General features: G+C 40.0%; 1 long non-coding RNA gene across 11 annotated transcripts in view; it reads right to left on the bottom strand.

Annotated features, from left to right (window-relative positions):
* Nucleotides 1-15,928, bottom strand: part of LOC141140654 (uncharacterized) — a 905,916-nt gene that overhangs the window by 393,670 nt on the left and 496,318 nt on the right. For all 11 annotated transcript variants that reach the window (XR_012243967.1, XR_012243970.1, XR_012243966.1 and 8 more), the window contains one exon: nucleotides 15,277-15,357. This is a non-coding gene — a long non-coding RNA (uncharacterized lncRNA). The remainder of the gene's footprint in view (nucleotides 1-15,276; nucleotides 15,358-15,928) is intronic.

The following is a 15,928-nucleotide window of genomic DNA, read 5'->3' as shown; positions in this document are numbered from 1 at the left end:
AGTACCAAGTGCTTATCTGCAGCCCATTGGAGTACCTGAGTACCTATCTGCAACCCATCAGGGTATCTGAGTACCTATCTGCAGCTCATGCCTCATAGAATGTATGACGGGGTCTTTGGTTTAGAAAATGGGGTCATTTTGTGAGTAATTCCTGGTGCTCCAGGGCCTTCAAGGGTGTGATAGGTCATCAGGAAATGAGATGTGTAATTTAAGCTCCTAGAACGCCTGATGGTGCCCCCTGCATGTTGGGCCTCTGTATGTGGCCAGGTTGTGTATAAGTCTCACACATGTGGTATCGCCATACTCGGGACAAGTAGCAGAATATATTTTGGGGTGTAATTTTTGCTATGTACATGCTATGTGTTCGAAATATCTTATGAACTGACAACTGTGGATAAAAAAAAATACATTTTCATTTTCTTTCCACATTTTCCAAAAACTTTTGGAAAATTATGGCATGTTCAAAAGACTCATAAAATATACATTGGGGCGTTTGCTTTCCAAAATGGGGTCATATTGTGGGTAATTCCACTGTCCTGGTGCTCCAGGACCTACAAAAGAGTGATAGGTCATCAGGAAATTAGATGGGTAATTTATGCTCCTAGAACACCTGACGGTGTCCCCTGTATGTTGGGCCTCTCTATGTGGCCAGGCTGTGAAAAAGTCTCACACATGTGGTATTGCCATACTCAGGAGGTGTAGCAGAATGTATTTTGGGGTGTAATTGGAAGTATGCACATACTTTGTGTGAGAAAAAACTTGTTATTATTACAATTCTGTGTAAAAAAAAAAAAGAAGAAGAAATGTCTTAATTTTCCCAAGAATTGTGGGAAAATAATTACAACTTCAAAAAACTCACCATGCCTCCTACCAGATACCTTGTACTGTTTACTTTCCAAAAAGGGGTCATTTGGGGGGTATTTGTACTGTCCTGACATTTCAGGGCCTCAAGAAAAAAGATAGGCCGCCAGTACGTCAGGTGTGATACATTTTTAATGATTTGCAATATAGCTTGTAGACTATGCAACATTTACACAGACTAAATAATATGCACTAATTTATGGTATTTTTACCAAAGATATGTAGCAGTATAATTTTTGCCCCAAGTTTATGAGCAAAAATTACTTATTTGCAAAATTTTATATAGAAACTAAAAAAAAATTTTTTTTTTCAAAATGTTCGCTATTTTTTTACTTATATCGTAAAAAATTCAAAACGTAGTGGTGCTTAAATACCACCAAAAGAAAGCTCTATTTGTGTGAAAAAAATGATAAAAATTTTGTTGGGGTACAGTGTTGCATGACTGAGTAATTGTCATTCAAAGTGTGAGAGCACTGAAAGCTGAAAATTGGTCTGGGCAGGAAGGGGGTGTAAGTGCCCCATATTGAAGTGGTTAAAATTAGTGACCAAATGTCAAAAACAGTTCAAAGTAACATAAATAGTCCCAAACAAAGACATAAGTGTGTGCTAAAAGTCACCAATAGTGTCCATATATCTTCAATGATAAATATCAATCTTCATGCAGTGCTTGTGACAACCACTTTCACAGTGTAGATTCAATGAACTCTCCAAAAATCAATGCCTCACATCGAAGTGGGAGTAAACTCCCATACATGAATTTTACCTATAGGTAAGCCTATAATAAGGCTTACCTATAGTCACTGTAAATATCTCCTAAATATACACCGTTTCAAAGATATTTACTGTACATGCAACCAGGGCCATTCCTTAAGAGTGCTGTGCCGTTAACAGCAGCTCCTACGCGCACGAGCGGGAGTGATGTCATCACGGCTCCGGCCATTAACGCAGCCAGAGTCCGCAAACCGAAAGGAAGATGGGTGAAGATGGAAGCCCTGTCAGCGGTGACAGCTCAGCTTTGGAAGGCCGTCGTTCTAAGGTAAGTTTCACATAATGTGTAATGCCCCGTACGCACGGTCGGATTTTCGGATGGAAAATGTCCGATCGGAGCGTGTTGTCGGAAATTCCGACCGTGTGTGGGCTCCATCGGACATTTTCCATCGGATTTTCCGACACACAAAGTTGGAGAGCAGGAGATAAAATTTTCCGACAACAAAATCCGTTGTCGGAAATTCCGATCGTGTGTACACAAATCCGACGGACAAAGTGCCACGCATGCTCAGAATAAATAAAGAGATGAAAGCTATTGGCCACTGCCCCGTTTATAGTCCCGACGTACGTGTTTTACGTCACCGCGTTCAGAACGATCAGATTTTCCGACAACTTTGTGTGACCATGTGTATGCAAGACAAGTTTGAGCCAACATCCGTCGGAAAAAATCCTAGGATTTTGTTGTCGGAATGTCCGAACAAAGTCCGACCATGTGTACGCCCTATTAGTATGTGATGCATACTAGCACATTATAACTTTGCCTTGCAGGTTAAAAAAATAAATAAACAATCGCCGGAGGTTTACTACCACTTTAAATTATAAAAATCAGCTCCAAGCTTTCCCAGGATCCTCCTGCTTTAGGCATTTAAATCTCCTTATAGACTCTCCATCCAACACTCGCCCATAAAACAGAAAGGATAACAATAGTGCAGTAACGTAACAACTAGTATTTCTTATAAAACACATTAAAACCACTCACAAAAGTTATATAAAACATTGCCTTCTATCAAACACTCATCCACCAGTATGCCTGCTTCCCTGTCTCACCACCTCACGGCAGCACTAACCAAGCACCGTGGGCTAGTGTTTTTGTGTCACACCTGATTCAGAGTGCCGTAGCTCCCCAACATGTTTCGACTTCCTCATAGGGCCAACTGAATGAAGATTAATATTTATCCTTGAATATATATTTACACTATTAGTGATTTTTAGCACACATGTCTTTTTTGGGACTATTTATGTTACTCTGAACTTTTTTTGATATTTGGTCACTTTTTATACTTTAAAAACATTTTGTAAGAGGATATGATGTGTAGCACCACCTAATGTTTGTATATATTTTGCTTTAACAGACACTTTATGTCATTTGCTGAGTCTTTAAAGGGCAGCATGTTTTTTTGTGGAAGGAATATTTGATTGACTATTTGTTTTAGTGGGGAAATTATATTTGTTTGGCATGGTAAAATTATGATTTATATTTATAATTAGTGACTATAGTATAATGAGCTATTTTTTCAACTCAGGCAGCTTTATATCACCTGGGGCTCAATTCATTAGGCTATAACAAACCTGTTTGCCAAAGGGAGTCAGCAGTGACAACCAGTGAGAGCGGAGAAGGCCAGATTATTGTTATGTAAATTAACACCGACACTACTGTTCAAAGCTACAGTTCAGCCCAAAAATATTTTTCTCTTATAGCCACAGTCCCATTACTTACCTGTAATAAAGCATGTCTCATGTCTGACAGACAAAGCCATTAATTGATGGGGAGAGTCTGATGAATGACAGGACTCTCTCCTCCATTCGCAGATCATTTTACAAGCAGTTTAAGCAATGCATGGGTTTTTCTCCAAGCAGATAAATAGAAATTAGCAAAAAAAAAAAAAAAATCATCAGGAAAATAATAACTAAGGAGAGAAAAGGAAGAAGAAGTTAATATTTGGGCAATCTAGGGGTTAATAATGAGTTATAATAAGGGGAACAATTTTTATTTTAAAGAATCTTTCTTTTTTTTTACTTTTTGGATTGTTTTATCTGGCATTATATGCAGATCAAAGCTCATCCCATTGATCTGCAGAGAACAAATGTTACTTTCTATCTTTCTGTCCCATATGTAGCGGTACCCCTGTAGGAGCTGCTGAGTATTATGGTCAACTTGTCACCCTGCCGCGTCCAGCATTCATCTCTTAGACACTCAGAGACATAGAACAGTCCATGCGCTTAGTTTTTTTGTATTTTATTGAGGGGAATGAACTTAGATGTGGTAAGGGAAGTATGTGATGCCCATTAAAATTGGTGGAACTTGCTTGGGACAACTATATACAGTCCTGTTATATACACTCCACTCTACACTTCTCCTCCTGCACATCGTTTCCTCTCTAATCTTCATGTCCTTCTTCTCTTGCACATTGCTTCAGGCACAGCTAGCACAAAGTGGTTAGGCCTGACACTGTCTCAGCCAGGCCTTAGCAATTGCCTTTTGCAGGCAGGGAACGCGGGCCCCTATAGTGTAACAAAACAGAAAGTCTCGGGTGCTAGCTGTCCTACATGCCGCTACTGAGTCCAATAACCCATCTTCAGGCCCTGCCAGCCCTCCTGGCTGCAGCTGCCCTTCTCCACTGGCCATGACACCACAGTCCACTCCACAGGTTCTGCACCCATTCCAGACTGCATGCTCTCAATCCTCTCAGGCGTGCCTCCCCAGTCCTCTCCTGCTGTGCATGTCACTCACCACTCTCCCCCAGCTACGACTAGTTGTTCCTCTCCCTGGAGACTTGCCCAGCAGTGCTCCCTCCTGCTGTCCTCTCTTGCTTCTCCTGTGCCTCCTGTCTAGGACACCACTGTGGTTTGTACAAGGGTCCCGTCCGCACCCAAGCCCAGGCCCAAGGTCACCCCCCCAGACTGGGGAGCTCCCTCAATGGCCCCAACAGCCTAGCACTCCATCTCCAGCTCTTCCACAACTCCTCCCCAACTGAACTGACCCTTGGTATTTAAGGTTGGGGATTGGTCAGGACTTCCTAAGACACCAAGGCAACTCCACCTCATTTTCCCCTCCTCTCTTTCCAGAACTTTACAGCAAACTCTAGAAAGAAGAGGGAAGTCTCAGGAATGCTGCCTGTGAGTCACCAGCTGCTACCTAAACCACTCCCAGCCCAGGTCAGATCAAAACAAACAAGCCTGGCTGCTAGCCAGGCCTGCCTAAATTTACCTATCCTACAAAATCCTATCTCTAGCGCCTACCTACCTAGAGGGTGCTACACATACAACACATCAAATTAATTCTTTAACCAGCAGGGTAGTAGTACAGTTTAGCAATGGCATTTGAACCAGGCCACACTAAAAGGGTATTCACAAGCAGTCCTGTTAATAATAGAGTCTAATATTTGATATTCTAAACATCCTCATGGACGCTTAGGAGGACAAGTGACTCCTTATTTTAAAGCAGACAGTCTCCTCTTTCATGTAGATCATTCTAACATTTTTTAATTACATACTGGAAACTCAACTGCAAACATAAATCCTAGACAAAGCTCTAGGACTTGCTGAGCCCTGACTAGGCTTTGACCTTTGTTCACACAAGGAAATCTATAGTTCATTTACAGTAAGCACACAGTATTACAATATTACAAAACCATTTAGCAGAATGTATTTTTTTTTAAACTTGCATATTGGTACTTGATTGTGTTGCATTTTTAATTGTTGTATGTTAAAGATTTGTAATTTCTTCCTCAAATGTTTATCTGTGTATCATAAAATATGGCTTTATAGACCAACATCCGTGCTAAATGTGGATCTGGAACTATTTACCAAAATCATTTCCAACTGCATGTTGCCTCATTTAAGCTCCCCTATCCATGTGGACCAGGTTGTTTTAATTCTAATAGGGAGGCAAAGGATAATACAAGTCCAAAAAGTCAAGTATAAAGGTAGCAACCTACGCTGAGGGCCTTCTGTTCTTCATAACTACACCAGAACTTGTTCTAAACAAAAATGGTCAGTTTTTCTATATCAAAATCAATTTACAGAAATCGGAAGCCCTTAATGTCTTCATCTCCATCCCCAAACCCAAATGGATAATCTAAAAAACAATTTAATCTTAAAGGGATTAGAAAAACCTAGGTACCAAGATCACTCCCACAGCCGACAGACTTTTTGAGGGGATTTTTACCACCTCTCTAACAGGCTATAAGACTAGACTTGCAATAGAGGAATCTTACACCTGGTTCAGGGGTAGTGCCATTCTTAAAATGAATATCCTTAATTGTCTACTTTACCCATTCAGGCATTTCCAATACCAATTCCACATCTGTTCTTAAATATGATACATAGAGAATACATGGCTAGTGAAGAATAATGTCAAATCTTTAAAATTCACCCTAAGTGTGGTACCCAATGCTGGTCTCATCTCCTCGCAGATAAGACACAGAACTGACCAGTACTGGGAAACCCTGATATCGAATCAGGTCTACAAGATAAACAACTCATATTACTTCTTCAGACTAACAAGTTTAGATTTGAGGACTACAAAACTATTAATGGTAGTCTCTCTTTGCCTCCAACCTACACACAGTGTCTATCCTTCCCTTATCCAGGTGAAATATGCTAAAAATTAAAAAAAAACACAATTTCTTGGCATCCATTTCCAAGCAATATCACCCAGGGTATTAACCTACTTCATATGATTTTCTCTGTTCTGAATAAGGTATCCATTCTTTGTCTCAAACATATAGCCTCTTGATGTGCCCCCTAGACCAATATTCCCCACCTTTGCTTCTCAAATGGGAGAGAAATATTAACGCTATTTTCTCTCTTGGGCAGAGATATCATTTCTTGTACTTTGCACATTGTTCCTCCATCCCCATTAGATTTCAAAATCCTATTGACATAGACTCCCATCTGTACTACATAAAAAAACCCTCAGACTTCCAAACTCTGTTAGAGGTGTAAGGTACATGAGGACTCAGTTCCTTATCTTTGGGATTACCCCCAACTGGGAACCCTCTGGGTCCAGGCCCATGACATTCATAATTTATACATAAATTGACTAGCATTGCTCTTGGAGATTATCCTTCTGCATACCTTTTTTACTCTAACTACCTTCCCAGAAACAGATACAAGCGCTAATTACTGATCCATTACTGAATGTAGCTAGGTTCTGAATTGTAATTGTGTGGAAACAGGAGGCTATACTGACAGTAGAACTGTGGTGTTCTAAAATTATAGCTCTTAAGAACATAAGGGCCTTCACTGCAGGTCTAAATCACCATTATAGAACATTCAGACTAATATGGTACTGCTGGATAGAGTCTTCCGCTCCCAGGAATATAGAACACTAGTTTTAGAAACATAAACCTTTCCAAGGTGATAGAGATATAGTTACCCCTCTTTTAAATAATGGTTGGGCTACAAGTCCCCTGACTTCTTAATTCCTACCTCACACTATCCTATCTTAACCTTCCCTTTTTTATTCTTCATCCCTCCATCATACTGATCTTTGTTACTGACTGCCTTCTCTATCCCCACACCATTTTCTTACTCCTTTCTGTGTGTTCCTTGTTTTTGGACCTTATTTGGAAAATAGACTGAGATGTATATCTCACAATTTAAAAAAAAAACAAAAAACATACCAGATCCAGGTAATTGCCAGATACCAGGTAAATAGGAAATGTATTTAAAAAACGCAATACATGTACATTTCTCCATCTACTGTTTCTTTTTAAAATGCTGCAAGTACAGGAATATACCAGTTGATCCTACCAAAAATTCAATGTGCTGCTAACTTTCATTAGTGAGCTGACAATGCCACCTCTGCTGCACTAAAATTCCAAGCAGTATTATTGGCCCATCCTGGTTCTCCCTCTCTAGACTACAGAACGCCCTTATGTTATGGAAACGAGGGGTTGCCCTGTAGTTAACTCAGGGCAAGCTGACAATGACTCAGGGTAGGCTGGCCACAGTGCCAGCTTAGTTTTTTTTCATATGGTAAGTTTTAGGGGAATAATTGTTTCTTTGGTACACCTAAGGCTGCATTCACACCTGAGCGTTTTGTTTTCAGGTAGAAAGTCACACGTTTTTCCTGCGTTTTTTGCCATGTTTCTGACGTGATTTTGCACAGGTCAAAATGTCACCAATGTAAAAAGCAGAAAAACGCATGTAATCTGCCCAAAAAGAAGCTCATGTACTTTTTTGAGCTTCAGGTGTTTTGCTTCAGGCTACAAAATGCTCAGATGTGAACAGGGGCCAATGAATGGTATTTTGCTCATTGGGCGTTTTTATCTGACGTTTTATGAGCTGAAAACGCTCAGGTGTGATTGCAGCCTTAAGCCTCTCATACACGGTCGGATTTTTCACAGACAAAACCTCGGACTTTTGTCCAAAGGCATGTGCCTGGATTTTGTCTTGCATACTTTGACCCAAGTCCAGTTGAGGAACAGGAGGAGGAGGATTTCTCAGACCAAAAATTGATTGCTTTATTACTCGTGACCAATTATGTTATATGCCTTTGTTGCGGGAGCTCCAGGAAAATAATCCGGATGATTTTCAGAATTATCTCCGGATGACGGACCCCTGCTTTCACTAACTCTTGGCATTGTTGACCCCCTATATTAAGAAGCAGGACACATGCATGAGGCTTTTATTTTATTTTTTGGTTGAATAATGATTTGATTTGGTATGTTTTCTAAATTTTTGGACGCATAGAGTGCACTTTTTGGTTAATTTCTATTGGCAGATAGCATGTCTAATTTTATTTGTTTTCTTTTTTTAATGCACAATAAAAAATATTGTGTAGAATAATACTTAGCTATGGGTTTTACTTCAAATGACAGTTTGGGAGTAGGCAGTTACATTTAAAAAAAATACAATGTAAAATTGACAAGGAACACCAACATAGTTGTATCTTTGATCTTAAAAACTATGGGATAATGGTGCACAAAAAAAAAAGAAAAAAGCATAATAATATTATTCTTGATATCACTAGAAAATAAAAGCCTTTTAAAATACGTTTGCCATAACTTCATCAGTATCACCAGGAAAGCAGCTTCATTATTATCCCATTAAATAAAGAAGAAGAGAATGTGCACTGCATTTCGAGATTTCATAATTTGCCACATCACAAATGTTAATTCTCCATTACGAACACTAGTTTACAAGACTGACCGCTTCCACCTCGTCCTTCCTTCCGGAAAATCCAACAAAAGACATTAGTCCACGGAAAATTTTAAAGCCTGCCGTCCAACATTTGTCCACAGAAAACCTGACAACAAATGTCCGATGGAGCATACAAATGGTCGGATTTTCCGCCAACAGCCTGTCATCACACATTTCTCGTCGTAAAATCCGATCGTGTGTACACGGATTTAGTCTCCCATTTACTTTGAGTGATTTGTATTGTGTTTCTCAACACCTGATTATGCCTGATACACTCAACATGCAGAATCTCATTGTTTGTAACTGTGATCATTCACATTTCAGTGTCTCTTGTACACTCAATGCTCTATGCACAAAGAAGTACATGAGCTTTTTTTTAGTGTAATCAGGCACTTTGGCCCCATATATTAAAATAGGCGCACCTGCAAATGGGCAACTTGTGCCATTTCACACATTTTTGCACATTTTTTTTGCGCCTGAAAAAGTCCTCTCCTCTTCTACAGCTGCTCTCCTTCCTTTGTCTAACCTAGGAAATAAATGCTTGAAGCCTAATACATGTGCAAAACACTTGCACAAAAATTGTTAAGACAATTTCAAAATGACATAAGAAAAGTCACACGTTTTTCCTGCGTTTTTTGCCATGTTTCTGACGTGATTTTGCACAGGTCAAAATGTCACCAATGTAAAAAGCAGAAAAACGCATGTAATCTGCCCAAAAAGAAGCTCGTGTACTTTTTTGAGCTTCAGGTGTTTTGCTTCAGGCTACAAAATGCTCAGATGTGAACAGGGGCCAATGAATGGTATTTTGCTCATTGGGCGTTTTTATCTGACGTTTTATGAGCTGAAAACGCTCAGGTGTGATTGCAGCCTTAAGCCTCTCACACACGGTCGGATTTTTCACAGACAAAACCTCGGACTTTTGTCCAAAGGCATGTGCCTGGATTTTGTCTTGCATACTTTGACCCAAGTCCAGTTGAGGAACAGGAGGAGGAGGATTTCTCGGACCAAAAATTGATTGCTTTATTACTCGTGACCAATTATGTTATATGCCTTTGCTGCGGGAGCTCCAGGAGAATAATCCGGATTATTTTCAGAATTATCTCCGGATGACGGACCCCTGCTTTCACTAACTCTTGGCATTGTTGACCCCCTATATTAAGAAGCAGGACACATGCATGAGGCTTTTATTTTATTTTTTGGTTGAATAATGATTTGATTTGGTATGTTTTCTAAATTTTTGGACGCATAGAGTGCACTTTTTGGTTAATTTCTATTGGCAGATAGCATGTCTAATTTTATTTGTTTTCTTTTTTTAATGCACAATAAAAAATATTGTGTAGAATAATACTTAGCTATGGGTTTTACTTCAAATGACAGTTTGGGAGTAGGCAGTTACATTTAAAAAAAATACAATGTAAAATTGACAAGGAACACCAACATAGTTGTATCTTTGATCTTAAACAATATGGGATAATGGTGCACAAAAAAAAAAGAAAAAAGCATAATAATATTATTCTTGATATCACTAGAAAATAAAAGCCTTTTAAAATACGTTTGCCATAACTTCATCAGTATCACCAGGAAAGCAGCTTAATTATTATCCCATTAAATAAAGAAGAAGAGAATGTGCACTGCATTTCGAGATTTCATAATTTGCCACATCACAAATGTTAATTCTCCATTACGAACACTAGTTTACAAGACTGACCGCTTCCACCTCGTCCTTCCTTCCGGAAAATCCAACAAAAGACATTAGTCCACGGAAAATTTTAAAGCCTGCCGTCCAACATTTGTCCACAGAAAACCTGACAACAAATGTCCGATGGAGCATACAAACGGTCGGATTTTCCGCCAACAGCCTGTCATCACACATTTCCCGTCGTAAAATCCGATCGTGTGTACACGGATTTAGTCTCCCATTTACTTTGAGTGATTTGTATTGTGTTTCTCTACACCTGATTATGCCTGATACACTCAACATGCAGAATCTCATTGTTTGTAACTGTGATCATTCACATTTCAGTGTCTCTTGTACACTCAATGCTCTATGCACAAAGAAGTACATGAGCTTTTTTTTAGTGTAATCAGGCACTTTGGCCCCATATATTAAAATAGGCGCACCTGCAAATGGGCAACTTGTGCCATTTCACACATTTTTGCACATTTTTTTTGCGCCTGAAAAAGTCCTCTCCTCTTCTACAGCTGCTCTCCTTCCTTTGTCTAACCTAGGAAATAAATGCTTGAAGCCTAATACATGTGCAAAACACTTGCACAAAAATTGTTAAGACAATTTCAAAATGGCATAAAAAAATTTTCAAAATCACCAAAAATATGCTCCGCAAACAAAAAATCTTTCTTCATAAATTTAGACCAATGTAGTCTGATACATTCCTTTGATGAAAATAACCCAAATCAATGTATATAATTTAGTCTGTGTGAAAGTTATAGGAGTCTACAAACTATGCTATATATATTTGAAAATTGATCGGTCCTGATGTACTGATGGCCTATTTAATTTATCGAGGCCCTAAAATGCCAGGACAGTAAAAACACTCCCCAAATTACCCCTTTGAGTTCAGTCGTGTTTTAATTAACCACTTGCTTACGGGGCAATTTCACCCCCTTCCTGCCCAGACCAATTTTCAGCTTTCATGCAACACTTTACCATCCTTTTTCCCACACAAATAGAGCTTTCTTTTGGTGGTATTTAATCACTTGTGGATTTGTATTTTTTGTGCTATACATAAAAAAAAGTGAAAAAATGCCCTTTTCTTTGTTTCTGTCATAAAATTTTGCAAATTAGTAATTTTTCTTCTTAAATGTTGGCCAAAATTTATACAGCTACATATCTTTGGTAAAAATAACCCTCATTAGTGTATATTATTTGGTCTTTGTGAAAGTTAGAGAGTCTACAAGCTATGGTGCCAATCATTGAAAATTGATCACACCTGATCACACCTCATGTACTGAAGGCCTATCTTATTTCTTGAGACACTAACAAGCCAGGAAAGTACAAATACCCCCCAAATGACCCCTTTTTGGAAAGTAGACATCCAAAGGTATTTAGTAAGTCACTTGGTGAGTTTTTTGAAGTTGTATTTTTTTCCCACAATTCTTTGCAAACTGAAGATTTGTGTTTTTTTTTATTATTTTACAGAATTGTCATATTAACAGGTTATTTCTCTCACATATGCACTACACACCAAAACACATTCTGCTACTCCTCATGAGTATGCCGATAACACATGTGTGAGACTTTTTCACAGCTTGGCCACATACAGAGGCCCAACATGCAAGGAGCACTGTCAGGTGTTCTGGGGACATAAATTACACATATAATTTCATGACGACCTATCACATTTATGAAGGCCCTGGAGCACCAGGACAATGGAAACGCCCACAAAATGACCCCATTTTGGAAAGTAAACACCCATGTATAATCTATGAGGCATAATGAGTCTTTTGAATGGTTCTTTTTTTCCAGAAGTTTATGGAAAATGTGGAAAAAAAATGGAAACACATTTTTTTACACAAAGTTGTCCATTTTTAAGATATTTCCAACACATAGCATGTACATAGAAAAATGACACCCCAAAATACACCCCGCTACTCCTCCTGAGTGTGGCGATACCACATGTGTGAGACTTTTACACAGCCTGGCCACATACAGAGGCCCACCATTGAAGTAGCACCTTCAGGCATTCTACAAGCATAAATTACACATCTAATTTTCTGACAACCTATCATTTTTGAAGGCCCTTCATATTTCTAACACATAGCATTTACATACCAAAAATGACACTCCAAAATAAATTCTATTGAGGAAAGGGTAAAAAAAAGTAAAACCTGTGGTTTTAGTAGTGTCCACAGAGGAGACAATTGATCCAGGCAGTGGCCCTGGCTCTTGGGGGACGTGGCACTCCGGTGCTGGTAGTTGAGGGATTTGAATTTCCTGTTCTGGCATTAGGGCGTGATGCTGCGGCAGCGCTGGTAATGGGCCTGGGCATTTCTTGTGGTTTTTCACTGGCCGCAGCGCTGGTAGTGGGCCTTTGGTTTTCGGGTCTATCGCTGGGGGCAGCTCTGGTACTGGGCCTTTGTTCTTGCGGTCTATCGCTGGCGGCAGCGCTGGTGGTGGACCTTTGGTTTTGGGGTCTATCGCTGATGGCAGCTCTGGTACTGGGCCTTTGTTCTTGGGGTCTTTTGCTGGTGGCAGCACTGGCACTGGGCCTGGGAATTTAATCTTGGGATATATTGCTGGTGGCTGCCTGGTTTCCAGAGCACCGTGCCCTTTTAGGAGGGATCCATTCTTCCTCTGATTCATTTGCCGATCCACTACTATTGATCAGTTCAAATGCTGAATTTGATTCAGAATCGGAATTGGCATTTGAATCTGATGAGAACTCCCTGCTGCTCTCATTAGTCATGGAGAGGATCTGGAATGCCTCCTCACTGGTATATACTCTTTTGGACCTTTTTCTGATGGGCTGTGCGATGGGTGGCAGGTGATGGTCACTGATGGGCTGTGTGACGGGTGGCAGGTGACATTTACTGATAGTTGACAGGTGACAGGTGATGGGTGACAGGTGATGGTCAATGATGAGCAACAGGTGACGGGTGACCGTCACTGACATGTGACGGGTGACAGTCACTGATGGGTGACAGGTGACGGTCATTGATGGCAGTTTCTGATGGTGACTGGTGCACTTTATGGGACTGATAGGTGACAGATGAGGGCCACGGATGGGTCACTGATGGCGGTCACTGATGGCGGTCACTGGCGATGGTCACTGATGGGTGACAGGTGCAATAAGCACTGATGGGCACTTATGTGGTGACTGTTGGGTGACAGCTGCAATGGGGAGGGGGATCGATGTGACAGGTTCTCTTTACTGTGTGGTGTTGGTGCAGACACTGATACTACACAGATCGGTAACTCACTGCTCCTAGCTCTTCTCTCCTCACACTGGAAATGGTGTGTGAGGAGAGAAGAGCCCGTAACAGGTAGTAACAGCTCTGTGTTTACATTTAGTGATCGGCTGTGAATGGATCACAGCCGATTATGTGGTAAACAGCCGCCAGCCATTGGCTGTTTACCCATGCGTGGTCTTAGGAAGGGAGTACCATTTGTGATTGGCCGCGACATAATCGGAAACAGGTTAAACAAATGTGTATTTTACACAAAACTAGTAAGGGTACATGCATGTACTGTATTGAACATCAGACATTCCTGGCACAAAAAAAAATGCAAGGATGGGCTGTATAACGCTTGCGTACCTGTACCCACACATAACAATTCTTCTAGATTTATTTTAATCAAGACAGTGTGGAGTGCACGCATATGCACATATTTATGTGTAAATTTGCGTACTCGCGTAAAAATACTGACTGGCAAAGCGGATGTCTGTATATTTTTTTTTACTGATCTATACGCAGTACACGTTAACATGCATGTGTGTACAGGCACATTGAAAACAATGGTCTGCATTTACATCAGTAAAAATGAAATGCCTGTATGCCTAAAAACGCTGCATTTTTAGACAGCCGTGTATAAGAGGCCTAATGTACCAGAATATGTCTAATATCAGCCCCTGTAATCCTCCTTACACCAGAAGTCAGGGGAGCACACTGAGCCATTCAGTGTTCTCTTGCTTTGTACAGTGCATGCAGCCTCCCTTCTTTAATAATTTTATGGGAAAGGGGTGAAGGTGAAATGACCTCATTAGTGTGCTTCTGTTCTGCTCTGTCCAATCAGAGGCTGGGATGGGCCAGTTAACTGCAGAGGACAAAACAGAGATCTTCAATCTAGCCATGCTGTTTGGCAGGGGAGTAAAATTCTCAAAATTGCTAATATTTTGGCAGTTCCACGTTTTTAGGTTTTTCCCTGGAGTTCAGATTTAACTTTCTAGTTATTCCCTTCAACAGTACAGGAGCCCTATCAATGGATTAAAACATTTATGCAAAATGTTGTGGTAGATAAAAATATAACTACTAGATATCTCACAGACAGCATATTCATATAAAGCAGTAAATATTTAATATACAAGAATAAAGCCACAATTGTTGTCAAGGGGAATACGAGAAGCTTGCGGCAGGCACTGCTGCTTTAATATTTCACTTAATTTTCCTCTCTAATACCTATCAGTGTCATGTTTGCTTTGGCTCTTAACATAGTAAGGCCGTCATTGTTGCAAAGCTTAATTTACTCAATTGAACAAGGTAACAGCTTGGCTGCCTTAAGGAGTCATAACTTCGGTGTATTACAGTACAGTCGATTAAATTTATTACTTGGCTTGTGGGATCTGGTTATCACAAGCAGCTTGTCTCTGTCTGTGACACACATTTTAAAGACATCAAAGCCAGCAGAGAAAGGGAGGGATAGAAAGGGATATTCCTTTCTGTGAATCAGCTGGACAATGTCATGTGCAAAGGTTATGCTGCATAGCTAGACATAGCCCAAGGGGGTTCAATAAAAACTGCAACCAGTAAACCTGGACTTACTTTGTTTTCTTCATTTCTCCACATTTCAGCTCTCCCAGTTTGGCAATCCTGCATAGCTTTTGAATTCTGTTCTTCTTGGATCTGCAATGATGAAAACTAATTAAACAGCATGAATGAGAGAGAAAACACCAGGGTGTTTATGAAGTTTAGTTACTGCTGAGATTTTTAAAGATTTTTGTATAATCCTTATAAAAGGATTATAGGTGTAATTCCCGACTTGGAATGCAACATGTTGTTTAATATCACAGGGGTTGAGATGTCTCCATGGGGTAACTTGGCAAAATGTTGATTTAAACCTAAGGTATTGCGGGCAGATTTAATTTTTTTTTTTTTGCTTACTTTTCACTTTTTTTCCTCTCTTTCCCTTCATTTTTTGAACTGTGATATTTATGTCCTCAAATGCCCCACAAACAGGCATTCATTTCTGAGTTTTGAAACTCAGCAAGATCTGACAAGCACCACTTGCCTGATGTTGGAGCTCAGTTGTATTTTGGTAAGTAGTTCACACCACGCCATATAACCCCATACACTGATATTCCTATGCAGCCTATGGGGCTAGCGAGCATGGGGACAGTCCAAAAGTCCAGAACCTGAGGTCCAGCTGGGGCCAACTGAGATGATCAGGGAGAAGGTATTTAAATATTTGATGTAC

This window comes from Aquarana catesbeiana, linkage group LG04, assembly GCF_042186555.1.
Source record: "Aquarana catesbeiana isolate 2022-GZ linkage group LG04, ASM4218655v1, whole genome shotgun sequence".
NCBI lineage: Eukaryota > Metazoa > Chordata > Amphibia > Anura > Ranidae > Aquarana > Aquarana catesbeiana.
This window is presented reverse-complemented; position numbering and strand designations above follow the sequence as displayed.